This window comes from Oryctolagus cuniculus, chromosome 6, assembly GCF_964237555.1.
Source record: "Oryctolagus cuniculus chromosome 6, mOryCun1.1, whole genome shotgun sequence".
Taxonomy (NCBI): domain Eukaryota; kingdom Metazoa; phylum Chordata; class Mammalia; order Lagomorpha; family Leporidae; genus Oryctolagus; species Oryctolagus cuniculus.
This window is the reverse complement of record NC_091437.1, coordinates 54,138,446-54,165,864: the sequence shown is the minus strand read 5'-3', so window position 1 is coordinate 54,165,864 and position 27,419 is coordinate 54,138,446. Positions and strand designations below refer to the sequence as shown.

At 39.3% G+C, this 27,419-nt stretch overlaps 1 protein-coding gene and 1 long non-coding RNA gene across 13 annotated transcripts in view; one reads left to right on the top strand and one right to left on the bottom strand.

Annotated features, from left to right (window-relative positions):
* TENM2 (teneurin transmembrane protein 2) overlaps positions 1-27,419 on the bottom strand; it is a 1,294,348-nt gene that overhangs the window by 932,333 nt on the left and 334,596 nt on the right. The gene's annotated exons all lie outside the window — the stretch shown is intronic.
* LOC103347955 (uncharacterized) lies at positions 132-16,180 on the top strand. The gene is made up of 4 exons (XR_007919027.2): positions 132-573; positions 13,134-13,312; positions 14,084-14,129; positions 14,771-16,180. It is a non-coding gene; the product is annotated as an uncharacterized lncRNA (long non-coding RNA).

Below are 27,419 nucleotides of genomic sequence, written 5' to 3'. Positions count from 1 at the left end.
ATTCAACTGGAAAGGTTCTAGTGAAAACCGCTGCGGAACACCTTCAGCTGTGACTGGTCCATTTCTTGCTCTGACATCATAAGGAGTTATTGTTATTGTTATTTCATCACAAACAGGAAATAAGCCCCCAGCTCAGGCTAGGTTTTTGTCTGTGTTGTCCAGGAAGCTCTGCAGTGGTGACCTGCAGGACCTGGACTCAGTCATTGTTCACTTGCATTTCTGTCACTTTCATTTGTTCTTTTTATGTTTTGTTACCTTTTATTTTCTATTTTATTTTGTTCTTCCCCCATTAACATTTTTCCCATTTTGTGTTTGTTTTCCTTATATTTCATTTCTTTTTTAGACTGATTTTCTTTTCACCACTTCTCTCTTATTTCTTATTATTCTTTTCCCTTATTTTCCTTTTTAATATTTGTTTATTTATTTATCTATCCATCTATCTATCTATCTATTAGAAAGGCAGAGTGACAGAGAGACAGAGATCTCTCTGCTGGTTCACTCTCCAAACAGCCACAGTGACCGGGACTGTGACATGTGAAAGCCAGGAGCCTGGAACTCTGTCCATTCTCTCAGGTGAGTATCAGATGTATGTCTGTTATCAACTACAGCCTTCCCTGGTGCATCAGCAGGGAGCTGGATCAGAAAGGGAGCAGCCGGGACCTGAACCGGCACTCAGATATGAGAGGTGGGTGCTGGAAGCGGTGGCTTAGCCTACTGTGCCACAATGCAGGCCCCTGTTTTAATTTTCTGTTTCCAATTGTTATGGCATTTTCTCCATTTTTTAAAGTTTTTGTTTTTTCTCCTTTCTAATCTTTTTTTGGATAGAACCATTTTATACAGTTTTACTCATTTTACTACTGTTAGTATAGTTAATACTATCTTTTACTCATTTTACTACTGTTAGTATAGTTAGTACTATCTTTTCATTGCAGTTTTCCTCATTGTTTTATTCTCTCACTTTTTTTAAAAAAATTTCTATAATATTAGTCCTACTGACCAGGACTAGCTACTATGGTTACTGTGTTCTTTTTTTTAATTATTTTATTTTTATTTTTTGACAGGCAGAGTGGACAGCGAGAGAGAGAGACAGAGAGAAAGGTCTTCTTTTGCCGTTGGTTCACCCTCCAATGGCCACTACGGCCGGTGCGCTGTGGCCAGCGCACTGCGCTGATCCGGAGGCAGGAGCCAGGTACTTATCCTGGTCTCCCATGGGGTGCAGGGCCCAAGTACTCGGACCATCCTCCACTGCACTCCCTGGCCACAGCAGAGAGCTGGCCTGGAAGAAGGGCAACCGGGACAGAATCCGGCGCCCCGACCGGGACTAGAACCTGGTGTGTCGGCACCGCAAGGCGGAGGATTAGCCTAGTGAGCTGCGGCGCTGGCCAGGTTACTGTGTTCTGTTAGTAGCACGAGTCTAGTTGATTAAATAGCATTACTAGTGTTACTAGTGGTGCTGGCACCTTGAGGAATTCCATCATGAGAAGGTTCCTTGATGGATATCAGGTTCTGTGTACCACTGGCCAGGACAGCTCCAGCCAGAGGAAGCTAGCCCAGCATCTGCAAACTGGGATGCAGGTGGCCATGAAAGTCATCCCAAGGGAGCATAAGGACTCCTCTAGCTTTCAGAAATTGGGAGCAGAAGTGGAAGTAATGAAAGGCATTTATCAGCTGAGCATCACAATGCCCTTGGTGATAATGCACACAGGAGACAGAGCAAAATTGTTACAGAATCTGTGAGAGCAGGAGAGATCACAAATGTTATGCGGCATAGTGCAGCTGCCTATAGAATGAAGAGGTCTGTCTCAAGTTTAACTAGACTTCATGGGCTGCGCACTACTGCCACAAGAACTGCATTGTGCTCAAAGACCTGAAATTGATGTTGGCTTGAACATTAAATCAGCAGACTTTGGCCTGAACCACAGGGTAACTAAGGAATAGCTAGACACATTTTTGCAAGATCCCCTGCAATGGACTGTCTATTACCTGACCTGATGGTGAGAAACCCTCTTCCAGTCCAGCCCCAAACAAAGCCCTGTGGTCTCCCCTCTATCCCCAGTACCAGGAGCACTGAGGACCACTTAGAAGAAGGGAACTGTTTGGAGATAGTAGCAGAGCAAGAAAGTGTTGCAGCACAGCAATGGAGAAGGAGGGTGGAGAGCCAGGACCAGAAGGGGGTTGGCAGGAGGAGAATCAACTTCCTCCCTGGATATGCTATATCCTGTGGGCCCCAGAGTCAGGACCTAGAGTCTGCAGGAGAAAGGGGCTGCCCTGTAGCCTAATTCAGAGAAGATCCTCAAGAAAAAGGGACCTCAAGCTGAGCTGCCTGAGTTTTGATTCATTTGTTTAGACTTTTTATCATGATTCTCAGGATTGTATTTAAGTGAACAGCATATCATTAAATAACCTTATGAGATATGATTTCATCATTATTCTTACTTTACCCATAAGAATACTGAAGGTTGGAGGTGAAGTAGCTAGAAAGTGACAAAGTTAGAGTCCCAAACCAAGGAAGATATCCCTACACCCAACTTCCTTGAGTCGCCCTATGAATCCCCTAGGAATTCAACTGTTTTCTGGTTCGGAAAGGCTTTCTTCCATGACTTTTCCTCTTTTCATCCATCTTACTTAATGCTTATATGCAACTGTTCTAATGTTTCTGTTATCTTTTTTTTAATGGCTTCTGGACTCATTTTTAAATGACAGCATTATTGTTTCCCAAGTTTCAATTCACATCCATTACTCCTTTAATCTTCTGTTTCCTTCTAAACTAACTCCTTGCCAGATTTGATTTTGCTCTTGTCTTTGCATGCATCAGTTTGCCTCTCACTTTGAGACTTACCCATAATGCCAGCATCCGGAACTATTCTTGGCTTCCTTGATAAGTGTGTCTCTACAGAATATTATTATTTCACTGTAGTATGTAGGACATGAAATATACAAGATAACTAACTGAATCAACACCCCTGAAAGATGATTCATAAGTACTTAGATGCTCACTGCTTCCATTTTCATTGTTGAGATAATTAGTTTTTTTGTGATTAGTGTTTATGAACTCACCCCAGTACAAACAAATAAAATACTACACAGGATATTCTTCAAGTGATAGGTCACATTAAAAATCCCAAGGCATGAGTGTATGCTACTCATGGGGATGAAACTGGAGCAAAGCCAAAGCATCCAGCATCAAACAAAATAAATGTTCACTTTCTGACCCCTCCCCTGCACTCCAGAAGCCTCTGGTTCACTTGTCACAAAGCTATTCTCCAGGGAACAAAGCCTGTTCTGTTGAGGTGGGTGCAGCTTCCAGCAAAGCAACCCTCACCATGATCCAACTGTAGCTGAGAAGCGTGGAAGGCAAAGGAAGCAATTTTGACAAAGAATAACAAGTGCTGTCTATACAATCGTAGAACAAAAACGTAAAAAGGCATAAAAGGTATTGATAATTAATTTAAAATACCATAAGGAAACCATAGTTAAAGTGAAGGGGAAAATAGAGCCTCAACAAAGACAAACGAAACTGCTAAGGCCTGCCTGAAAGGAAATGCCCCGACACATTGGACTGCTAGCACAACGCCCAAGTTTTTTCCTGTAATTATGGCTCTACTTATCCCATCTTAGATTCATAGAAAAACTTGAGTGGATAGGGGATTATTTCATGCTGGGAATATAGAAATAAGTTTGAGCAAATTGCCCATTTGTGATTATTTAAATAAAACATCATAATTGGAATATGTTGGTCGATAAAGGCAATTTTTTTTCCTTCTCTCTCCTTTGTATAAGAACAATACACTAAATGCTATCTTGATTTTTTTAGTGCATTTCTGTAAATACAGTATTTAATGCCAGGTGCCCCCTCAATTTTATATTGTGATAGGCTACATCCAAGGAGGAGTAAATGCACTCTGAGTTGTTTTCCACACTGCCTGGGCTCCAAGAAATCATTAATGACCTTCTCTGTTTGGGTACTGTCTTCTGTGACAACCACATGCAGCCTGACTCAGTGATGCTCACACTGAATGGGTCTCACTTTTATCACATTTACTGCAGTGCAGGTTCCCTTATACAGTTAGATTTGCCATCACTGTTTTCATAGTCTCCTTCAAAACATGTATTTCAAATACAAGAGTTCCTCCTGCTTCTTTTTTGCTCTTAACAAAGACATAGTATTGTATAGCCTTAAAAAGATAGAACTTCTTACACTGAAAATAAATCTTTCAGGGTTACCATGTGGCATAAGGTTAAACTGCTTCTTGGAATATCTACATCCCATACTGGAGAACCTGGGTTCAAATCCTGACTCCACTCTCCATTCCACCTTCTTGATACTGTGCATCCTGGGGGGCAGCAGATGATGGATCAAGTACTTGGCCTCTGCCATCCATACAGGAGACTTTGTATTTTGAGTTCCAGGTTTTGGCCTGGACCAGCATTACTTGGTATGGGCATTTAGGGAATGAATCACCTAATGGGATATATTCTCTTTCTCTTTGTGTCTGTCTACCTGCCTTTCAAATAAATAATTTAAAAAATACATCTTTGTCAGCTAGGCTCAATATGTGGTCCACTCTCACATTCCCAGTCATGTGTGGAGGACAGCTTGATAGGCCATTCTCTTAATTCCACACGGACTATCTAACTTTTGATCTTGGAAAAGCTGCTAGGTCAATGTACTTTATAGCAATTAAATAAGACTTCCTGGAAATATTCTCTTATTTCAACTGGCATATAAATAGAATCAAACAAATTATGCAGGTTTTTCTGAAAATTTGTGGAAAGTGGAATTAAACTAAGTTTATTTTGTTGTAAAAATAGTGAAATCCATCCATAGTCTTTTCATAATGTGTTTTCCAAGAACTTTTTGAAGACCTCTCTTATACATTTTTCATAGTGTCCTGCAAGAAACACTCAATATATAATATTACTTAAATACCTATGGTGAGCAAAGCTTTGATTACCTGTCAAAGATGACCTGGAAGAATGCTACAGAGTGTTGGCCTCAACTTCAGGCAAAGCCATAGAAAGAAGCCGACAAACGTCAAGTGAGAAACACCAGAGGTGGTAGGGGACCTCAAATGCTAAGTAAATAAGAGGAAAGAGAAATGATGATGGGCTACAAGAAAACTGCCCTCCTGCTGACTCCTGGGTTCTTCAGTTTAAAAAATCTCATTGAAGCATTAAGGAATTCAAAGCCATCAGGTCAGCCAAGAGTTTACAACCTGAAATTCCTTGCAAACACTTGATGAGTAGAATCACTCAATTAAGATCCACAGATGATAATTATGATGACACTTTAGCTATTTGAAGACAACTCTCCAGTGCTTTTTTCCATATTTCTTTTATATCATGAGGTAGCAATGTTTAAAGAAGTGACATGCTCAAGGACATATTAGTCTAGACAGCAAAAGACACACGAAAACAGATTTTCTAAAACTCCAATGACTTTGCTGTTATGAGACATTTCAGGAAAGTTTCAGATATTTTATTCAGAGCAACATAATTTCTTCTATAATAAATAGTACCAGAACATTAAAGTATATTTTAGTACTATGGATAACCAACTGACACAAATGTCAATTGTAAGTAAATGAGAATACGAGACTAAATAAATCATCTTAAAGACAAAGGATCGAGGCTGGCATTGTGGTAAAGCCCCCCCCCCCCCCCGCCTGAAATGCCAGCATCCCATATGAGCTCTGGGTCACACCCTGGCTATTCCACTTCCAATCCAGCTCCCTGTTATTGGCCTGAGAAAACAGCAGAAGATGGCCCAAACATTTGGGCCCCTGCTACCCACATGGGAAACCTGGAAGAAGCTCCTGACTCCTGCATTTGGCTAGGCTCAGCCCTGGTTGTTGTGGCCATCTGGGGAGTGAACCAGCAAATGGAGGCTCGTTTTCGCTCTCTTTCTCTCTCTGACTTGCAAATAAATAAATAAATATGAGAAACAGAGAGAGAGAGAGAGAAGGAGAAGGGTAGAGGGGAGAGAGTTAAAGGATCACCTATAGTGATTGCTACTATAAATGAAAGCCTGGATTTCCACCTTTTACCTCAGTTCCTTTTGTTTTTCTTTCCATTTTCAAAACTGGCAACTTTGGACGTAAGTCACAAAATCCATAGCTGGATTAATTCCATGATTTCTTGACAGATGTTTCCTAATTTCTATATCTACGCAACTGTACTTCTTCCTTCACCCCATTCCCAAAATTATTAACATAAAACTAAAGAGAAATATGCTACCATTTCTTTAGAAACATACTAATGAACTTCAACTATACATAGGAACACATCCAATCTTCTTGGCAAGCTACTCAACATTCATCCCACTGGCCCCAAGTTGGGCCTGTTCAGCTTCACCAAGAGAGCTTACTGTGTGTCCATAAGCACAACCGACACCTGACATAGTTCAAATGGTCAATAAACCCTAGTGGGTATGACAATATTGAGGCTGGAAGGAATCGGCTCTTTTCCAATTATTGTCTTTTATTGATACATTCAGCCAATACATGCTGATCATTATTTCAGGAATGCTCAATATTTTAATGAAATAAACAAGCTCCAGTTCTCATTGTGCTTCTATTTTACTGGGAAGAAAAGCAGAAAAATAGAAAAATTTTAATACTTTAATAGATACTGACAAACACCAAAAAAATAAGGAAACAAAGATGATAAAAACACATTCAGAAGAAGCATTTGAACATTTAGAAAGGGGACTAAGTAAAATGCTAAGGTTTAAACATGTCTCCTGAAAGTTCATGTTTAGAAAATTAATCTCAAATTTATATATTGGTAGTGTTTGGAGGTGGCCTTTGGGAAGTAATTAGGATTAGATGAGGCCAGAAAGGTGGGGGCCCATGAGGGGATTAGTGGCTCTCCCAAACAAGGAGGTTTATTTTTTCACTCTTTGGGGTTTTTTTTTATTTACTTTTTTTATTTGTATAAGGTGAACAAATTTCATGTATTGAATATACATATACAGGTATAGGAGAATGATACTAATGAAGAGAGATCCAATCTGGCAGCTTGCTCTGTGTCCCCATATGCAGCTCTGGGCCATGTGAGAGGCCCCCACATATGTAACCTGTTGATCTTGGACTTCCCAGCATCTAGGACTCTATGAAATTTCTTTTCTTTATAAATTAGTCCACAGTCATTCTTCTGTAGCAGCCCAAAACAGACAAAGAGAGAAGACTTCAGTGGCAAAGTGATATCTGAGCCAAGAGCTAAAGAAAGTAAAGGATCGTTTCAAGTTTCTGTCAAGGAATGAGTAAGGGAATAGCTATGGCAAATACCATGAGGTACAGAGTCGAGATCAGCTCAGATTAAGGGAGGTCCTTGTAGAACGACTCAGAAAGCTAAGAAGCCAGAACAACAGTTAGGGGTCTGGAGGTCACAGCGAAGATTTCAATTTGTTGAATGATATGGGGGACATTGAGGGTGACAAGCATAGAGACAAGAAGACTGATTTGTTTCAAGCAAGGCCATGCTTCATGCTGTGAAAATTTAAGGATAACTCCATGCTTTCAGCTAGAACAAATGGAAAAAGAAAAATACATCACTTCAGTGTATCCAACAGAGTACATCCACAAAACTTTTGTACCCATCCACTTCTGCCTATCTGTGCTCCGACTCACTCAGCCTAAAATACCATCAGTTTTAACATAATCCAATAACATCATAAACATATCTCGTCCCTACCTAATTTGTTTTGCAGAAATTCGGATGATCTTTTAAATACAGGAAGGCCTGCAATCATTTACCTATTGACTTAGAAAATAGTTGTACTTCTATGGCCAGCAATATCTTACAGTATTTTGTCACTCTGTCCCTCTCTAATATCATCTCTTTGGCTTTATGACACATTCCAGAACCTTTTCCCTTCTTTGGAACGTCACATATTGAAATCTCTGTCTTTAAGATATCCTCCTTTCCTAATTGTTTGAAATGTTAATGTCTTTTCTTGCTTCTGACTGCAACTTAAATATTAGATCCTCAGAAAGCGTTTTTCTGGAAATGCTCCCTAAGGCGTGTCACTCGCTGTAATTCTGCTGTAGAAAAGCCTTTCATTTGTCCATTAGTTTACTCACCTAATACTTACTGAGTGCTTATATCCCCCCAAAATACTACTTTCACCTACTCATTCTGTTCATTCCAATTTGGGACTATAATTTCTGCCTCCCAAACTGGACCCCAAACTCCATGAGAGGAAAAGTTGTTTATGTTTTGTTCAGCACTGTATCCTTTCTCTGATATGGCAGACAATCAAAAACTATTTCTAGAATAAATATTTAATGTTATTCAGAATTTGCTTGTTTTCCTTTAGGCTTCCAATATAGTATTTATTTCATTAAAATTTTATATCGTAGGTAATTATAAATAGCCATTTTATCTAATAGCATGTAGCTTCCTTGAGACAGAAATTATTTCTCCATCATTATTATGTCATTCAAAAGAGTTGGCTTAGTCATTTTGGAACTAAAATCACTTGGTGAAATGAACTGATAGCTGACCTTAACTTTGGGGTTTTTATCTAATATCTAAATTGAATGTGTCCTAGAAGACCTGGCTTTATTATATTTTTAAAAGCATGTATAGGAAATGGTGTTGGGGCACAATGGGTTGAGCTGCCACTTGGGGTATCCACATCCCACACTGGAGTGCCTAGTTTGAGTCCCAGCGACTCTTCTTCTGACCCAGCTTCCTGTTCCTGTTAATAAGCCTGGGAAGGCAGCAGGTGATGACCCAAGTGCCTGAGCCTTTGCCACCAATGTCAAAGACATAGATGGATTTCCAGCTTCTGGTTTCAGCCTGGCCCAGACCCCTATGATGTGGGCATGCCAGGAATAAACCAGCCAACAGGAGATATCTCCCTTTCTGTCTTTCACTCTCTTTGTGTCATTCTACCTTTCAAATTAATTAAGTTTTTTAAAAATGCTGGGCTTCTAAATCTCCTCATGTGCTGGGTTAGAGAGGTCCTTTCTGAAAGCTCTGTGTAAAGAGACCTTCCTCATTCTTCTAAGTTACTCTATACCACTGCTCTAGTTATTTCTTATCAATGTAGCACTAACTAAAATTACCTCATTTACTTATTGACAAGTGTCGCTCCCCCTCTTCATGGAGGAACGACACAGGACCCTGCGCTGTTCTTTTGTCTGCTCGGCCCTCCCCGGGTTTGCTGCTGGTTCTTCCCGGGTTGGCTACTATCCCTTCCACCTCCGTGGAAGGGCAGTTCCCCCTGGCCACATTCCCCACTTCCGCAGGGGAGCGGCACACCGCCGGCCGGCTCTCTCGGGGGCTGCACAGGTGTTCCCTTAGATGTTCCCCTTAGATGTTCCTCTTAGATGTTCCTGGTGCATGCTGTCTCTCTCCTCCTTTATAGTCCTCCTCCGCCAATCCCAACTCGGCTGCCCACACGCCGAGTACGCTGCTCTCCTCCAATCAGGAGCAAGTCCTACAGTTTATTGGCTGAACTGGAGGCAGCTGTGCAGAAGCTGTTTTCTTCTCTCCCAGCGCCATATTGTGGGAGAGCAGATGCATAGAATAAGTCTTAATTCCAGTAACAGTATAGTCCGAGTTGCTCCCCACAACAAGTGTATGATCAACCTCCTTAGTCTAGAATATAAATACAATGCTAGAAATCTGGGTCTGCTCATGGCCACTATCTCATATGCCTAGAACAATGTTTAGGATACAGTAGAACATGCATAATAAATATTTGTGGAATGAATGGATCAACACATACATAATTAAAATACACCACTGCCATTTATTATAAACCATTGACCAACATATCACTCTTGAACTGAATGTCAGCCAAAATCCACAAGATAGCCTTAAAAGCCTTTCTAGATTCCAAGTGGAAGTCACGTGAGTCCTCTCATATAGAATGGGATAGAAAGGGAAAAAGGGGTAACATGGTAGTGAGTTACTAACACGTGCCATAATATAAAAGATTTCCAGAATTGGGCTTTTCCCCTCTGTGCATCTTCAGGAATGAGTACAATTCCTGGCTCATGGGAAATCTGTAACAGATGCTTGTTGAACTGATCTGAAATTAGAACAAAACCCTATACTAGGACATTTGCTACTATAAACTCCAGCATCATTCAAACTATATTTAAACCATATTTACTTATTTATAAGTATCATTTAAATAGATGAATATAAATTCCTGTTGGCTAATTTTCAGTGATTTACTGAAATGCTCTATTTAAAAATGTCAAGTGGCCATTAGCAGTAAACCTCCAAGAATTTATCTGCTATAATATTCCTACTTAAATATTGTCATTGCCTTATTTCACTTTATTGGTTTATTTTTGAAAATCTCTTTGAAATTGCTGAAAGTTTTTAATAGCAATTCATTCTCAGTTTAAGGTGATTAAAACGCATGGAGTAGAAAAAGAATGTGAACTTTTCATGGATTTGGGGGCTGCTAGAGGGAACTTGCACTTGAGTGAGGCCAAAAGGCAAAGTCTTAACTTGCTCTGAGCCAGGTTAAAACAAATTCGATTCGTGTGATTATTTCTGTAGACTCATAACGAGGTTGTTTGGGACCTCTCACTAAAATTCACTTTCTTCCCTTGATCTGTAACTTATTTTAGTCATCTTCAATACAAGTATCTCTGAATGTACCGTACTAATATTACTATTTAAAGCACTGCAGATGATACTAAAAACACTTATTTATATTTCTACTTCATATTTATTTTTATAGTTTTGTTTTGTCTTATTCAGTTTCTATCCATATGCATGGAGTCTCAGGAAGTATGAATCCTCCTCGTCAAAACAGACATTTAACTACCAGGTCTGTTCTGATCTCTTTCAAACAAGGCAAATAAACAAGGATGGAACCATGTACCCTCTCACACCTGCAGTTTAGGTGTTTATGATCAAAATGGAGCTTCCTCTGAAGAATCTCATGCTCAGATTTATTAGCTCAAGTTATACAGATTAAAGTGACTTTAAAAAGTATCTACCCTCTTTTGAAAGGGGATCTAATTGGCAATGAAAAACCATATGTTCTTTCTGACAAGAACAAATTCTGAAATAGACAAAGGTCATGTTTCTCTGGCTGCAGTGCTATTTTCAAATTTTAAATATTAACAACATTGTGCTTCTCTTCAAGAGTATATTCTATACTATCTCTCAAAAGTGAGCTGTTTAACTTAGCTATTAATGGAAGCTGTGATGGCCTCATGCAATGCCTAGCAAAGATTGAGCTCCTTTAATGGCTGAGTCACTCTATCCAATACTTCCCATAATTTATCTCTAATGTCTCCAACAATGCTTCAAAACAAATGCCATTTTCACTTCACCATGAGAAACCCACAAGTGGACAACATACTCAAGGTCAGAGTTCCCTGAGGGTCATGGCTGAGATGAACTGAAACTGAGATCTTTCCGGCTCTACATGAGTGGTGAACACTCTCTAGCTTGGTCTCTCATCAGACAAGTCAGCTTGGCTTCTTAAAACTCAGATTCCCGGGTCCTGCCCCCACAGTTTCTGTTTCAGAACATTCTGGGTACCATCTGACCTCCTACATGCTCTCAAGTTCAGAGACAACGCTGCTGCTTCTCTTCCTAGATCACAGGTTAGAAGCTACCATCCTGCACCATGCTCTTGGCTGGAATGTAAGCTCCGGCAGTAAGGCCAGCCCAACACTGATTCTCCAGGGATTTTATGTAGACTTTTACGTAACTTGACATATTACCAACCTAACAGTTATCAAGGTATTTACAGATGCTATTTGTGGAATTTCAGACAACTTTGGCTTTTGCTGTACTCTTCTCAATATGTACAAGTAATTCTTATTATTAGTGAGTAAAGAGATGGTGACATTTGAGAAAAAATAAAACAGGAAAGCTCAGAATTATTTCATTTACCAAGATCCCAGCATTATAGCACCTGATTCAGGGAGGATAAAATACACACACATATACACAGTTGTACAAGTATATATGAGAATAGATTTAAGAATTTATGAAAATTCAGTTAAGATACAATTTTATTTTGCTGTGAAACTTTTTTGAAATCCATGACTAATTGTAAATAGAGATTACATCTACAACATATTATATATACATACTATATCATATGTGTACATAGATACACACATTCTTATCTGTAAAGCAGACATAAATTTACATATTTACTTTAGCTTAAACTAGATTAGTCAAGAAGAGCTGAGTCCAAATTCTGAATCAGGTGCTTACTATCCATTTATCCATGCCAAGTAAATTCAATGCATTAAATTCCCTTTCCTTGTCTCCTTGTGTTCCCTCCTTCCTTCCTCCCTTCTCCCACCTCCTCCTATCCCCTCCTCTCCAGACCTTCCCTTCCCTCCTCCTTTCTTTTTCTTTTTTTAAGATTTATTTATTTATTTGAAAGTCAGAGAGAGGAAAGTCAAAGAGAGAGAGAGAGAGAGAGAGACAGAGAGACAAAGAGACAGAGCAACAGAGAGAGGTCTTCCATCCAATGGTTCACTCTCCAATTGGCCGCAATGCCAGAGCTGCGCCTATCTGAAGCCAGGAGCCAGGAGCCTCTTCTGGGTCTCCCACATGGATGCAGGGGCCCAAGGATTTAGGACATCTTCTGCTGCTTTCCCAGGTCATAGCAGAGAGCTGGATTGGAAGTAGAGTAGCTGGGTCTCCAACCAGCACCCATATGGGATGCCAGCACTGCAGGTGGTGGCTTAACCCACTGCGCCACAGCGCCGGCCCCCACTCCTTCTTTCTCAGTGTTACACAATCTGCTTACCAGTCAGGCAAGGGTTATCTGGGCCTAGGAATCTTGTCCCCATTTGCTCCTAAGGTCCTGTTTGATGTACAAGGCAGTGCTACCCAGTTCTTTTGTTTGTTTTTATTTTTGTGGTTTTTCTTTTTGTTTCTCAATAGATTTATTTATTTATTTATTTATTTGGAAGGCAGAGTTATATAGAGGCAGAAGGGAAGGGAGGGAGGTAGGGAGGCAGGGAGGGAGGGAGGGAGAGGGGTCTCCCATCCCACTGGTTCACTCCCCAGCTGACCACAACAGCCAGAGTTGGGCTGATCGGAAGGTAGGAGCCAGGAGCTTCTTCCAGGTATCCCATGTGGGTGCAGAGGCCCAAGGACTTAGGCCATCTTCACACCTTTCCCAGGCCATAACAGAGAGCTGGATCAGAAGAGGAGCAGCTGGGACTTGAGCTGATGCCCAAATGAGATGCCAGCACTGCTTTACCTGCTGTACCACAGAAATGGCCCCGCTGCCCAGCTCTTAACACTTCTGGGCCCCATTCTGGGCAACCAACATGCCAGCACATGACAAGAACTCATCCAGGTCAGCCTTCACCTTCATTCAATTCAAAATTCAGAAGACAGTTTCCTTTCCAGAGACTTCAGTGACACAGACAAGGGCATCACTGAAGTACATGGAGATTGAACAGAGATTCCCTTGGCTACCCTCAATTGTTACGTGGGCTCTTTAGATAGATCTAGGAACTCAACTAACACATAAGCTGATAAAGCAAAGTACACACATTTCATTAATTTGACATGTGTGTAGGGACATTCACAAGATAGTGAAGCCCACAGAAATGACCAAAACATGATGTTTTATACTTTCTAGACGAAGAACAGCAAATCTGTGCAGGAATGACAAAGACAAATAGCTATCTGGACTAGGGTAGTAAACTCTAGGAATGTTATTAAGAGAAATCTGGGAAGCAGGAGAGGGAAGCACAGAAGTCAGGGAACATCAGAGTGACTCGACAGAGTTTGTTTACTCAGGTTCACTGCAGCTCCCATTACCAGTCTCTGGTAATCAAGGCAATTTCCCAGCCTGGGTGTGTGAAGGGCATCCCCCTCTAAGGAACTCCTAGGGCTTGCTGCGCAGAGCAAAAGATGGGCCATGTGACCCTTTGAGAAGTCAGTTCCTCAAGTGAGTTCAGTTTGAAATCAGCAGCATGCCAAGGAGGAATGTGTTGAGATGACATGCACTTTGCTCATTTAGGTGCAAAGATGCGGCGCGTGCCAAATACATTTCCTCCTCGAGTCATGTGAAGTCCAAGGATGCTGACCTATTCTTCCTTCTTTTCCTTCCCCTTTTCAGGTGCCAGTTGGACTGTCATCTCCAAGCTGTGCCTTCGGAAAGACAAGTAAGGAGAGGACAGAGCTGTCTGCACATTGAGAAGACTGAGCTAGAATCACACATCTCATAGTTAAAAGTCTTTCAAAAGACTCTAAGCATCAAAAATTCAGTCTGGCTATATACACTGTGCTGGTAGAAACCCTTCTTTCAGGATGTAAAGGAGAAAAAAAAAACCAAATACCAGTCACTTTACATTGTGAGGTCATGGAGACAAGACCAGAACAAGCTAAAGAGTGTTTGACAAGGGAGTTAAAGGTGCAGGGCCACTTGGCCAAAATGCCCCTGCTACAGTTTTACATTTTAAATGATATCATATTACATGATGACAGCACATGACCACTTTCTATTCTTTGAATTATAATCACTAAAGGAAACACCCCAGCATTTATGAGATGGTGAGTGCATCTGTCACTATGGCCTTCTGGCCCAAATCAAAGTGATCAGAGCTATTAAGACGATTTCCCTATTTGGCTAGGTTTTAAAGACTATAGTTTTGAAGTCTGTGGCAGATGACCTACTAATGGTATTTAATGGTTCTCTCAACAAATCATCAAGTACCTTGAATGACCCACTGGTTAAGCATGTAAAAGGAAAATTCTAGCTTTAATAATTTAATCCTTGATTTCCTTCTGTTTTGCTTTTGGACAGTGATGGATGTTTTATTTTCACCTTCAAAGAAGCAAGAGGAAAGTAAGAAAGATGTGGAAGAGTGAATAAAGATTTGTTGAGCACTAGGCTGGACATCTGATATGAGCTGTCTCAGTTGATCTTTACCACCCTACACGTGAGATAAACATTATCCATACTTGCAAATGATGAAGAGGTACAGAGAAGCTACATCATTGAGGTCACACTGCTGGAGAGCAATGCAGTGGAATTTCAATGTGATCTATCAGAATGAAGAGCTCAAGCGTATTTGTGATGTGTTTCGCAGAAAGAAATGCAAGGTATCTCTCCATGGTATGGGTAATGAAAAGAGACACAATGAGACACAAAGTTTATTGAAGGCCAAGAAAAGACACACAGTCAGGGCCGGCACTGTGGCATAGTGGGTAAAGCCGCTGCCTGCAGTGCTGGCATTCCATAATGGCGGCTGGTTCAAGTCCCAGCTGCTCCACTTCTGATCCAGCTCTCTGCTATGGCCTGGAAAAGCAGTAGAAAATGGCCCAAGTCCTTGGGCTCCTGCACCCGCATGGGAGACCCGAAAGAAACTCCTGGCTCTTGGTTTTGGAGTAGCCCAGGTCCAACTGTTGAGGCCATTTAAGAAGTGAACCAGCAGATGGAAAACCTATCTCTTGCTCACTTGCTCACTCTCTCTGCCTTTGCTTCTCTGTAACTCTGCCTTTCAAGTAAATAAATAAAATCTTTAAAAAAAGGAAGACATAAAGTCATATTTACAGATGCAGTATTTCTTTAATAGTATTGACACTTTAAAAAAAATGAACATTGTAAGCAAGCAAATCATGAGTGTCATGCAATCAGAGAAACCAAGGCAACAAGGCAAGAGATTCAAGGTCCACCCAGATATGAAGGGAAACAAAGAAAATTTGAGCAGGAGAAGCCCACCTAAACTCACATGCTAAGAGATTGCAAGCCAGAGCAGACCTGTACAACATGGGGATTCTGTCGTCCCAGTCACAGCTGCCTCATTTTTTTTCCATCTTAGCAAGCCATCTAATCAATGGCCTGGAAACAAGGGGCAAACTGTTGGCCCAGGAAACCAAGTTGAGGAAAGTCAGAGCAGGCAACTCTTAAGAAAAAAAGATTCTCACCCTGGAAGTTGGTGATTACATTCTACAAGGCTGATGTGTCTATTCAACATAAAATTAACTTCAAAATCACTTCTAGGTGATTTCTACTTGCCATTTTCCAGATATAGAAAGGAGACACAGACCAGAGAGAGAAGTTTGAAGAATGACACCCATCTATTTCCATTCACACTCTGATCTGAATATTCCCAAAATGCTATTATTTTTTCTTCGTATTTTCCTTAATGTTTTAACACAATGGCCAAATAAATGAGTTTGCATCTTACTCTCAGAACAAAATTTCTTAACTGTGATGTGTGGGATTCATTGTTTTTGTAACACAGTAGGAGCTGTAACCTAAGGTATCTTCTGCTGTGGGCAGGGTCCCACAGAGGCATGAGAATAAACTGTGTTTCTCACTTGCATGTACAAGAGAAGACATACATTGATTACATGATTAAATTCCCTACCACCGTTGATTAAAAAAAAATTCTTCACTGCATGAACATGCACTACAGAGGTGCAATGTGATTTCCAAGAAAAAAAGAAAACTTTTTAAAACAAAACCTTTTTAATACAATTATCAATTTTCAACTCCATTCTTGATTGCTTGTAAGGACATGTGAAAACACCGTTTATTTCTGGCACTAAATACCCAGAGAGGAAGTGCCCTTTATTCTAAGGAAGCAAATAGCGAAACAGGGAATCAGCAATGCAGGTGGAGTACTGATTTTTTTTGATCTTTATAGGAAGAGATCCCTCTAATAGTAAAAAACAGAGTTGAAGGTCTGAAATAAAACCTTAAGTCATTCCTTGAGGGTGAGGACCTGCATAATCTACTTCTGTATCCACTGAAAGAGTAGAAGGCAAGAATATGAGATTTTGTCTAAAACAGTATTTATCTGCATGTTTAAGAATCTATTCAGGCCGGCGCCGTGGCTCACTAGGCTAATCCTACGCCTTGCGGCGCCGGCACACCGGGTTCTAGTCCCGGTCGGAGATTCTGTCCCGGTTGCCCCTCTTCCAGGCCAGCTCTCTGCTGTGACCAGGGAGTGCAGTGGAGGATGGTCCGAGTACTTGGGCCCTGCACCCCATGGGAGACCAGGATAAGTACCTGGCTCCTGCCTCCGGATCAGCGCGGTGCGCAGGCCGCAGCGCACCGGCCGTGGCAGCCATTGGAGGGTGAACCAACGGCAAAGGAAGACCTTTCTCTCTGTCTCTCTCACTGTCCACTCTACCTGTCAAAAACAAACAAACAAATAAACAAAAAAACCCTTGATGGCAGCATTTTGTTATAGGACCAGAAACCAAAAAAAAAAAAAAAGAATCTATTCAGGTCTTTTCTGAACTAACCCCACTTTCCTTTTTGAGACTTAACTATATGTTGTGTGTTGAGGTATTGGTATTTGTACTGACAAGAGTAGTTTTATCACATTAATGCTTTCATACATATGTCACTGCTATCAGATTATGTTTATCCATTAAGCAGATATTTCATCAAGCACTAACTATGCACCAGAAAAAAAATAAATTACTCTTCCTGCTCAGAGGCCAAAGGTCAGCAGGCCCAAGTTAAAAAAGAATGGGGATTTTGATTTGATTGAGATTTATCGTCATGTCTTAAAATGGAACTAATACTAGTAGTTACTTCATAAAATTTCTGTTAGAATCCAATCAGATTATATAGGCAAAGTTCTAAGCCACTGGCTTAATGTGTTACATATGTTCAACATATTAGCTATCATGCTAGCAGAGTGCCTGACATATGCCAGAGCTTTAATATTTGCAGAATGAATGATGTAAGATTGATTGCACACAGGATTTAACATAGTAGTGACCTTGCAAATTACAAGTGCTTATCACAGACACTGATTCCTAGGTTCTAGCCATTTAATTCGTTCTCTACAGGTTTGCATATACAGTGAGGTTTACCCTGAAGACATCCTGTTTTCAAAGACACAATGTACAGCTAACTTTTAAGTCTATTTTAGTCATAGGCACAGCAAAAATCACACTGGATTGGAGAAAACCTAGCACCTTCAATGATTTCTTCCCCCAGATTCATGCTTGTCATTGGAATTCACTTCCTAGACTTCTCTGGACTTTTTTATTCCTCCTGTAAAATGAGGAGGATTTGACTAAATTTTATAGTTTTCCTTCTAGCATTAACCATCTGTGATTCTAAATCATTTTCACAGTAAGACTCTGAAAGGCCTTTAAAAATGAGATGAATAAAAAGTCAGCTTTTGGTTTACCTCTATGACTTTCCTTGTTTGTACGGGTAAATGTAATTAACATAATAATGATCATTGCTAACATTGTCTGAGAAATTCTAAATGCCAGACAACTTAAGTGCCTTCACCTAGATTTTCTCATTTCACACTCAAAACAAGCCCAAATAAAGTATTATTATCTACGTTTGAAAGAAAATCTAACAAAAGCCCTCTCAAACTTAGAGAAGTATATTGCCCAAGGTCATACAAGCATAAGTTAAAAGCAGAATGAGGACATCTGGTCTTAAACACGGTAGACCGTACATGTAGCAGATTCTATAGATACTTAGCATGCATTCCAACAGGGACACAAACACAGTCCTGCCTTTCACCCCAGAAATGTGCTTGCTCTTCAAAAAAAAAAAAAAAAAAAAAAAAGTTTTACCTTTTGAATAAATCTCACAAGTACAGAGCCCTCTTCTTGGGTCTGAGTTGATAAGTTAGGGACTACAGGGGGTGTGGGAGATGTCAAATGGCCAGAGACATAATTTTGTCAGCTGGCCCATGGGGCTAATGTGTAGGGAAAGATGGTGGATGTTCCTGAAAATGAGAAGCCTCTAAGTAAAATTTCTGGATGGAAACTTTTCCTTTGGACTCCATGGTGATTGCAAAAATAGACCCTATTCTGATGGTATATTGGTGAAGGTCACAAAGTTTATTGTAGTTTTATTATTACTTTAGTGTCTGAAATTTATAGGTAAAATGAAGAGGTTTAATCAAATGAAGAGGTTTAATCAAAGAGGTTTAAAACAAATGGAGAGTTTTTTTTAATGCAAACTTATCTTGTATCATTCACACTGTGGAGAAAAACACACATTTGTATTTTAAAGAGGGAAAAAAAAGAATGAACCATTCATGTATTCTACAACTCTGGTACATATATTAAGTGAATCCAAGTACCTGAATCCACTTCATATACCAAGAGCTCTATGGATTTCATTTCTCCAACATGAAAACATCTGAAAGATTTCTCTACTCTGAAATAGTTAATTTCAAATTTTCTCAAGGTATTCTCCTCTGAGCCCCATTACCAACACATGATTGTCACTGGAACATGGCTTTACTGACACATTGGTGTTAAAAGGCAGTGACAGAGCCAACAGGAGCAAACTGAAGCCATTTATATATACTGTAGAACTACACTGACAATCCAAAGGAACACGCCATCTGCATTCTATGTTGCTGCAACCTACTGAACTGTGGGTTTGCAATTTCAGAATGCAGAATGTCATGCCCGGCTCCACTTTAGGGAGCTCCCACAGCTGCTACTTTTGCTTCCCTGCCTCCAGAATTCTGATGCTGAAGTTAATATATGAGGACATTCTTGTGCAGTGATGGAGACATGGCAGTAGGGCATGCTAGTGCACCATACATTTTTGTGCATTTATTTATTCAAGCTGTGTGGCCTTTTTTCTCCCCCTTTCCTTTTGCAACTTATCAACCTGAGCCCTCAGACACTCACACCCACACAATGATCTCAGCAGGCAAGGAGGAAAAGCAAAAGCAAATGCACTTTAGGAAAAGAACAGGAAACCGACACTGAAATGGCCATTACCGGGCATTTCAATTTCACCTGTGGTTTCAGCTTCTGCTCCAAGTGTATGCAGTGAATGTGGCCTGATTACCTTAATTCAGTGATATTGGCAATAATCACAATGGCAGGCAGTGCCTAAGAGATTGCCCTTGACAGCAGAGTTGCAGAGATGGAGATATGAAAAATTTCCGTTGAGTACAACACACAAAAGGAATAATAGAGAGATGCTCAGGAATCCATTTCCTGGTAGAAGGGTAGATGGCAAAGACCTGAATTCTTTTAGTGATTAACTGTAGGTTTGATGAGTTGATCTCTTCCTAGTCCCTCCTAGCATCACAATTCTCAATTCTGTGAGTGAAAAAAGGGCTGAGATAAATAACCACCAGTCATCTGAGTGCTGATTTGACTTAGGATGGGGAAAAGAAAGTTTTAAAAAATGAATGAGAACTAAATATAAAAATAAAATCAATTGATTTCAAAGGCAAAACACCAAAGGCCATTCCTTGAATAAGAAGAATCACAGCCTACTCAAAGAATCCTTTTGAGTTGCATAATTGAGTGCTGAGAGGAAGCAAAGATTCTGCCTTTGATGACCATGGCTACTTTAACTTAGGGGAGCTATGGCAGGAGGGGAATCAGACATGGGGTGAAGGCAAGGGTTAGGAATACTGCATGTCACCAATGCAATTAAATAGACTGAAGAAGGACCAGGGGATGATAAGATGACATAAAACACCGGTTTTGAAGGGTATGCAGAGGAAGGCTGGGGTAGCACAGATCCTATACTCTTGATTTTGTGACACTCTCAGAAAAGCCGAATTAGCCACAACAAAGCATAGCTCTTTATAGAAGAGCTTACCTCTTGCCTACACAACACGAGCACCAGAATTCCAACTGTAATTACCACTTTGAGTTCACTTATTTCAGGTTTCCTCAATGGCAAGACCTCAAGAAATTCTTAACAGACATTAAATGGACAGAAAAAACATTAGCTGGCTGTGACTGACTCCATGCAATGGGAAGCCTTCTATAAAGTTTATAAAAGTACATTTAGATAATGCACACATATGTGGGCATTTCAAAATGTTTATGGAAAATGGAATTAAAAGTTCATTTGTTAAAAGAAAATTATACGATCATTCCTAAGTGTGGGATCCTCAAAAACTTCATACAAAATGTGTACTACATAAAAACTATGCACAGATTTAAAAAAAAAAAATTGCACCAAAATAAACTTATGTTTCAAATTCATTTTTCTAAGAAATTTTAGAAGTATGTCCCACAAACACTCACACCCATATAGTTGTGTGAAGTGTATATGTTCAAATGTCCTTGAAAATTCTGGAATTAAAAGATAATGGGTGGGCCACTGTTATGGTACAGGGGGTTAAGCTGCAACTTCCCATACTGGAGTGCCAATTTGAGTCCCCTCTCTCGCGGTTTTGATCTAGCTTTCTCAAATGTACCTGGGAAGGCAGCAGAAGATGGTCCAAGTACTTGGGTCCCTGTCACCCACATGGGAGACCCAGATGGAGTTAGAGGCTCTGGGCTTTGGCCTAGCCCAGACCTGGCTGTTGCAGCCATTTGGGGAGTGAACCAGTGGCTAGAAGATCGGTTTCTGTCTCTCCCTCTCTCCCTGTTGCTCTTTCAAATAATTATTAAACACATCTTTTAAAAATCCCAATACATGTATTCATATATATATATACACAAAGCACACTTTCATGAAATTTGTGAATACTCCTAAATATGTACACATATCATACTTATTTGTAGCTATGTGTACTCTTACATTTGCACACATGTATATGCAAGTATGTCTGTATACTCATCTCTAAGTGAAAATAATAAAAAGTGGGCTTCTGCGATCTCCCTTTAATTCCTCCTCAGAAATAAATGTAGAAACAGACACTTGTGACCACAAGAAAGGTTTCCTCCCAGATTCAATTTTGTCTTCCACTTCACTGGCTGCCCTGAAGACTGCATCACTTGAAAAATGCTGTTTGGTTCCAATATTGCATGTCGTGTGAACAGCTCACACTGGAATGACCATTTATATCAGGTTGGTTTATCAAGCAGAGATCAGGCAATATCTCCATTTTTGGTTTTCTATAATTTATTCACTCATTCTTTCACTCAACAAATATTTATGAAGCACCTATTACATGGCAAGCCTTATTATAGCATATAGCACTGAGCATAAGGGATAAAAAAAATCCCTGTTCTTATGGAGCTTACATTCTTACATTATATAGTTAAATAAATAAACAAGCAACTGTCAGTTTATGAAGCATTATAAAGGGAAATAGGGAGTAAACAGCCAGTAGGGAATACAGAACTTTATATATCAAGCAAGTTAGTGGGGAGAGATAATGTGTGAGCAGAACCTGGAAGGGAGTGAGGGAGGGAGCCATGCTAATACAATGTTCTAAGCAAGTGACAAAGCAAGGGACAAAGAATCCAAGCAGAGACTTGAGCACAAGTCTTCCCAAGTAGATCTCTACTTTGTGATCTACCTACACCTGTTTCTGATTTTCTCTGTCACCTAACAAGGGTTTGGGAATTAAGAATACTTGTTACTCTCTATCACTTCATTCTATGAATTGCCCATGCCAGATACCCAGGGTACACTCATGTTCTTCAACTAGCAATCCTGGTCATGAGGGCTCTCTGTCCTTCTGTTTCTTCCTTGTCTTTACTTTGGGAATAGTCAGGATTTTACAGCTCCTACAATACTCAATTTTCAAGTTTAGTACTACTTTAAACAAATCATCTGTGCTGTACCTGTTAGTTAGCCTGTAACACTTTTCAATGCTTTCTCTTTCCCTGTATTAAAACATCATTCCTGCAACAGAAGCCTATTCATTTCATGGGAATCTTTGTTCCAGTTCAGCTTAATTTCACTCTGTGAATATCTCAGTAATCTGCTATAAGAAAGCATCATATGTGGGTCACTTTGCATATTACTACTTGTCAAAGGATAATGTATAGAGCACCAAATTAATAGAGAAAAATGGTCATGTCATCTAATTATCTGTGAAATTCTTAGGGCAGGTTGGTTAAAAATAAGTTAACAACCATATGGTACCATCTTACCTATTAATTTTGCAAAAATTACAAAATAATGATGCAATCTAATGCTGCCCACCTTGCAGCTGAATTACAACTGTGGTTAAATTATCAGTGGTAGTGTAAAATGATAAAAGTCATGATTAGGTGTTTGATAATGTTTGGAGAGCTACAGAGGTTTTAATCCTCTGTAATCCATTAAAACCATTTCTAGAAACTTACTCGATGTATATGGAATCACTTATTATAGCAAAATAAGGGATGCATCTAATTACTTAATATTCAGAGTGGTTAAGTAAAATTTAGAGCATCAATCCAATTAATGGTATTCAGTGATTAAAAAGAAAAACACTGAGGATTTGTCACATTGAAGTATGACTAGAAAAAAACATACAAAATCTAACTATTCTATGTAAAAATGTATCCAGACAAAGGTGAACTACAATGAAAATGGAAAAATGAAAACTTGATTTGCCAGGAATGGGTATTATGTAAACATACATTAAAAAATATATAAATATTCCATGCACTTCATGTATATAATTATTATAAATTAAAAATATTATTATAGCTCTAATGTTTCTATAATGAAGAAGTTTAATTTTAATGTTTTAGGCAAGCAAATTATTGACCGATCTTATGAAATTATATTAGATATTTCTTAAATATGTCAGGATATTGTTAAGACGCTATCTATCTCATCTTATGTAAAAATTCCAAGGCTCCTAACTATATTAAATCACATATTAAACATATTTTTTCATTTCTCTAAATTCAAGATTTTAATTCTCTTTAATGCCCTATTTTAATTGGAATGTTGCTAAATCCGTTGACAGTCTTACCAACCACTTTAACAGCCTTTTAATTTGTCGTCTAGAAAATTATAACTCTTCATTAACTTTGGGAGATACAGCATTGCAGTTGTGATATATCATTCCTCATTTTATTAACAATCTACTTAATGAAATTCAGGCTTCAAGCAGATGACAGTGATAATGTAAGCACTTGCCCTGGATTTTTTTTTTCTTTAACAAAGTTAAGAATTTACTGATAAGTACAATAGGAGAACAAACATTCGATTCTTAAGGAACACAAGAAGTAAAAACCTAAAGAGATTTTTGAAACCATATATATTTATACAGTTAATATTCATATTAATCTTTTCCAAAGTGCTCAATCTCTTTACAGTACCATTTGCCACAACCAGCAGCAATAATGAGAGGTTATGCCAGACACTCACTATTTATAAACATATCCTACTGGGATTAGGGGTGGGGAATGACAGTCTGTTGAAGGATCTTGGTGAACACAAAAGTCACATTCAGCACAGGAAGCAAGTGGAGTAAAAAGGACGTTTTAAAAATTTATTTATTTGTTAGTATGTTTTGGGAGACAAAGAAAAAGAGACACAACACCATTTGCTAGCTCACGCCCCATATGCCATATGCCCCATATGCCACAGCAGCCACAGCCAGGCCAGGCCAGAAGCTGGGAGCGTAGAATTCAATCCAGGTCTCTGATTTTGGTGGCAGGGACTCAAGTACTTGAACCATCACTACTGTTACCCAGGGTTTGCATTAGCAGGAAGCTGGAGTCAGAAGCCAGAGCTGGAGATCAAACCCAAGTGCTCCAATGTGGGACATGAACATCTAAGCTGGAGGCTTTACCACTAGGCCAAATAGCTGCCCCAAGGGGTCACTCTTTTAAGGACATTTGAGAGTTCTTTATTTCAAGTAGGATTCACATGTATTTGTCCAGTTAAAATATTTGCAGATACTTATTGCAGTAACCATACAGAATTAAAGTTGACTCGGTTTAGTCTGGGATCCTCCAAGTAAATTGAAGAGCTAGGGCAGAGGTTATGTAGAAGCAGAAATCAAGGGGTTGTAAGATCATTTATGGCCTTATTTCAGGGGAGAGCACTGAAGCTTGAGGAGTGTAAATGACTTGTGGAGATCACGAAGCAGGTTAGTGCCAGTCTTAGTAACATTCTGGAGGCCATGTAGCCACCTGGTCTATGGTTAGTCTCCACTTACCTAGGTGCAAAATGTCTCTCAGGGTTTCTCTCAGAAGGAATCACTGCTCTGTGATTCAAAGCACACCAAGCCCAAAAAAGGAAACACAGAATCAAAAATAAGGGTCAGGTCTTCCTCTCACTTGAGCCTGCCTTGCTGCGTTCCCCACAGGCAGCCCACACAGAGCCTCTGCTGACCCCTCCAGGAATAGGGGGCTTCATACTGAGTCATGCAGGCAGTGTCACGCAAACTGAAGAGATGGCTATGAAAGATGACTTCAGGGGGAAAAGGCACCCTCTCACAAGGTTTTGTTCAGGTTTATGTAGCCAATGTTGTAACACACTGAGATTAATTTTCACATAAGACCTATTTTTCCCATGGGAATCTGACATCATTTCATTTTTTGTTCCTTTCTCGTACGATGACACTGCCCTCCCTAGGGATGATTTGTTGCTTAGGTGGAAAGCTTCCCACAGACACACAGAAAATGAAACAGAAAAATCCCTCAAGTCCTGTCTTTGTCTCTTGATTCCATTTTTTTCCATCCTGGACAACTGTGTGCTTTGGATCACAATGCAAATAAACTCTAAGCAATATCTTCCAAGTAGGGCAAGCAGGCTAGCTTGTTATATGGTCTCTGCAATTTATTATTAATGATCTCAAGGCCACTTGGTTAATACACATCACAAGCAAACAGCAAAATCACTTGACTCTATGTATAAACTTTTTGAATAATTTGGCATGATTAATATAATTTTGTGTTCATAAACATAAAAATGTAAATAGATATTAAATGTGTTTCATTTACATACTTGATTTATATAATTTACATGTGCGAATTTATGCAATGTATGTATGTTTTTGCTAACAATAATCACATACTATCAAGTGGAAAAATTAATACTATACTTGTGACAATATCAAATTTTCTAGGGCTTAGCAACTACAATGCTAAGGGCAAAATGACTAATATTTGAATAGAAGTTATATGATTTTACACAATTCCTTAGCTTTAACTCAGCTCCACAGAAATATGGTATAGATTCCTGTATTTATACAATTTAAAACTGGCTTAATAAAGTACTACAACAAAATGACATATTTTGGATTATATGAAAAGAGTTATTCATTGCAGATGTGGCTAAAAATTTTAGGATATAATTTTCAAGTGTAACTTAATTTATGTTTTAATAAAAAATCTTGATTTTAGATGCATTTCCTAAACATTTTAACTTATATTAAAGTCCAGTCGGGGCTGGCACTGTGGCGCAGCAGGTTAACGCCCTGGCCTGAAGTGCCAGTATCCCATATGGGCGCCGGTTCTAGTCCCAGCTGCTCCACTTCCAATCCAGCTCTCTGCTATGGCTTGGGAAAGCAGTAGAAGATGGCCCAAGTCCTTGGGCCCCTGCGCCCACGTGGGAGACCTGGAAGAAGCTTCTGGCTCCTGGCTTCGAATCTGCGCAGTCCCGGCCGTTGTGACCAGTTGGAGAGTGAACCAACGGATGGAAGACATCTCTCTCTTTCTCTCTCTGCCTCTCCTCTCTCTGAGTAACTCTGACTCGCAAATAAAAAATAAATAAATCTTAATAAAAAAAGTCCAGTCTATTTGTGATTTTCTTCAGCTTTACAATAACATCATTTGGAGAAGCTTATTCTAGAAAAATGAGTGACATGCACGAGGATTTGTGTGGAATGTTGTTCAATGAATAACAAAAAAAGTACAAAATTAAAATTCCTTTTTAAAAAAAATGAGCAGGTAAGTATAAAATAACTCATCAATATGACCATGCCACATAGTTGTTTAAGGAATCATTTTTCAGAAAAATACTTTAGGGGGAGAAAAGCATTCTTCACAACAAGCATGGAAGAGCGGAGTACTAAATAAAACATAATTCCAATTTTGAAAATGCTTTTCATACACAAAGAGCTAAAAGTCTAGAAAATAAATATGTGGGGTCTTTAAAAAGTTCACAGAAAGCAAGCATTATGAAAAACCTGCACAAGTTTTAAAAATATTTTGCACTTATCTTTTAATTGCATTTTCCACAAACATTTTGAAGCATCCTTGTATACCAAAATGATAATAACAACTACTTTGAGGGATAAAATAATAGGTCGTTTTCATTTCTTCTTTAAATACTCAAGTTCAAATTCTTTATAATGGCTATGAATTGCTTTAATAACTACAAAAAAAATCCAGTCCACATAATTTAAAATACTTGTTGAAGCCTGATCGTCCAAATGACTCCAGCAGCTTCAGCCCCAGCAGCTGGCGCCCTGCTGCTTTTCTTGGGGATGCTTGGTTATGCGGTCATGCGCAAAAGTCTCATGTTCCCCAAACCTGGATCATAGATACACTATTGAACACACTATCTCGCAAAAACAGATATAAAGAGAAAGGCCCTGAGTACTGAACACTGTATGTTAAATATTTATTCTAATTACTAATAACAACAATTAATTACATCTAAAGGATGCTTTAGAAAATAAGAATAAACTGGCTTTATACCAAGTCCCTAGCTATCTGAGGTTCATTCAGGTCTCAGTTTAACGATTATTTACATTCAGTATAAACTAATTTACTGTTATTATCATTTTTATTAACATCATCAATTTCTCTTATTCACTTTCACACATTCAAGGGGAAATAACAACACT